Source organism: Sceloporus undulatus, chromosome 9 (assembly GCF_019175285.1).
Source record: "Sceloporus undulatus isolate JIND9_A2432 ecotype Alabama chromosome 9, SceUnd_v1.1, whole genome shotgun sequence".
In the NCBI taxonomy this organism is placed as follows: Eukaryota; Metazoa; Chordata; class Lepidosauria; order Squamata; family Phrynosomatidae; genus Sceloporus; species Sceloporus undulatus.
The window spans coordinates 21,601,115-21,603,536 of record NC_056530.1 but is presented as its reverse complement, the minus strand read 5'-3'; positions in this window follow the sequence as shown (position 1 = coordinate 21,603,536).

Below are 2,422 nucleotides of genomic sequence, written 5' to 3'. Positions count from 1 at the left end.
TTCCAAAAAGCAAACCTTGATTTTTCTCATTTTATGTAAGGGACACCATTTTACTCCCCAACTGTGTATAATGAGACTTGAGCATCTATGGATTTTGGGATCCATAGGGGAGTGAGTCTTGGAACCAAACCCCAGTGGATACCACGGACCCACTATACTACAAATGAAACTGCAGAGCAAACTGGCTTGGGAATTAGCACAGAAAGATGTCAGGCCACCCTGTGCTTGGTTCTGAAGGCAGCCTGTCCTTGTTATGACTATAATTCCACCAATATGGAGAGCCAGCATGGCATAGTGGCTTGACGTGACTCTGGAGGCCAAGGTTCGATTCCTAGCTCAGTCATGGAAACCCACTGGGTGGCCTTGGGAATGTCACACTCTCTCAGCCTCAGGGGAAGGCAATGGCAAACCTCCTCTGAACAAATCTTGCCCAGAAAACCCAATGATAGATTCACCTTAGGATAGCCATAAGTTGGACATGAAGGCGCAAAACAAGAATAAATGGAGGCTGCAGCCTCTCTGAGCCACAATAAATCCATTTGTGTTCAACTGGGCCTGCAAAGCCCACCTTTTTTTGAGTTAACTCCTGTATGTTTCTCAGCGGTTCTTGTTGGTGAAATCTGTGTCATGGCAGTGCTGGACTCGCACACAAACACACTTTTCCTGGCTACTTGGCAGCGCAATGGACCCTTTTGTAAGCGATGGTGGCATATTAAGTCTGTGAGACTTGTTTTTGGCTGGGCTGCAGACAGAGGCCCTGAGGGCGAATTCTGGACCTGGGCTTTCATTGCAAAATGGGTCCAATCCTGACAGTCATGTCTCAACTGCAGTACGTAAGAAGCGGAGCTTGGAAAATATATTTTGTGGTTCTTAACCCCACAATATCTCCAGCCAATATGATACGCTGGCCAAGGAATACTATGAGTTGTAGCCTACAAGGACAGTATTTCCATGCTCCAGTTCTAGATATATAGAATTGGTATATCAGCGTCTGTGAACTACTGGTTTGTGAAGTCCATACATTGCTGCAGTCTGTATTTGGCAGTCTTGATTAACCCTCTGCTTTCTCACTTTTTCAGCTGCTTTTAAAATGTCCCAGTTTCTCCAGATATTGACAAGTTGGAGCATGTCCAGAGGAAGGCAACCAAAATGGCAAAAGGTCTGGAAATCATGCTGTGTGAAGAGCGACTTGGTATATTTAGTCTGGAGAATAAAAAGTTAAGAGGTGGCATGATAATCCTGTTTAAATCTTGGAAGGGGATGGAGCAAGCATGTTTTCTGCTGCTCCTGAGAATTAGGACCCGGAACAATGGATGTAAGGTACAGGAAAAGAGATTCCACCTCAACATTAGGAAGGACTTCTTGATGGTAAGAGCTGTTTGACAGTGGAAGATGCTCCCTCAGAGAGTGATGGTGTCTCACTCTTTGGAGGTTTTTAGACAAAGGCTGAATGGCCATCTGTTGGGAGGGCTTTGATAGTTTGTCCTTGCACTGGATGACCATTGAGGTCCTTCCAATTCTATGGCTCTCTCATTCTCCCATTCCCTCCTTTTGTCCTCAGCTTAATTCAGTTGCTGCACACTGGGCTCAAAATGCACAAATAGTTTGCACTCAATTAACTCAGCAATGAGAGAAGAGGAGTGAGGGCAGAGTCTTCCCCTTCCCAGGAGGGTCAGCCAAAAGCAGACTTCTGCAGCCTCTCTTTTTCTCTCCATTCTTCCTAATGCTGGCAGGGGGTTCTGGAAGCTGAGGTCCAAAAGGGTACTTTTCCAGGCTCTGGTTCCATTATTAGAGGAGGGTGGGAACAATTGGGCATCTGCCAATGCTGCACCCTCCAACATTGCATGCATGAAAACTGAGATACATGTGGCCGAGCAGCATTAGAGTGTGGTCAAGATGGCAAAAGTTACAAATTAGAAGCAACATGCAAACAGCTGCAGCAGTTTTCTTTTGCATTATTCTTGCATTGCAAGATTTCCCCCTTCCCTCCTCTGCCCCTTGCTGAATTTGAGACTAACCGAAAGAAAGAAATTGGCAGTATGAGTTTTTGTCGACTTCAGTCTACTTCCTCGGATACATTAACACAGCTATAGCTTTGAATGGAAAATCAAGGTTTGCTTTTTGGAATTTAAATCTTGTTTGGCGTATTTTCAAGCCGTGGACGCTTGGATCCATGGATAAGGAGGGTGGACTGTAGATGGTAAATAAAAGTACAGGACTCCTAAAGTGTAGCTTGTTGTGGGGGAGAGAGGTGAATGGGGAAGTCACTCTGCACATGGCTTGACACCTTCTTCTTTCACACTTTGCAGGGCTGAGCCTTGGCTCTGAAGAGAAGTCCTTTTGATCGCCCAAATGCTCAGAGCAACATTCCTCCTGTGAGATTTGGGAAGGAGGGAGGAGGCGAGGGAGGCGTGGTGGATTC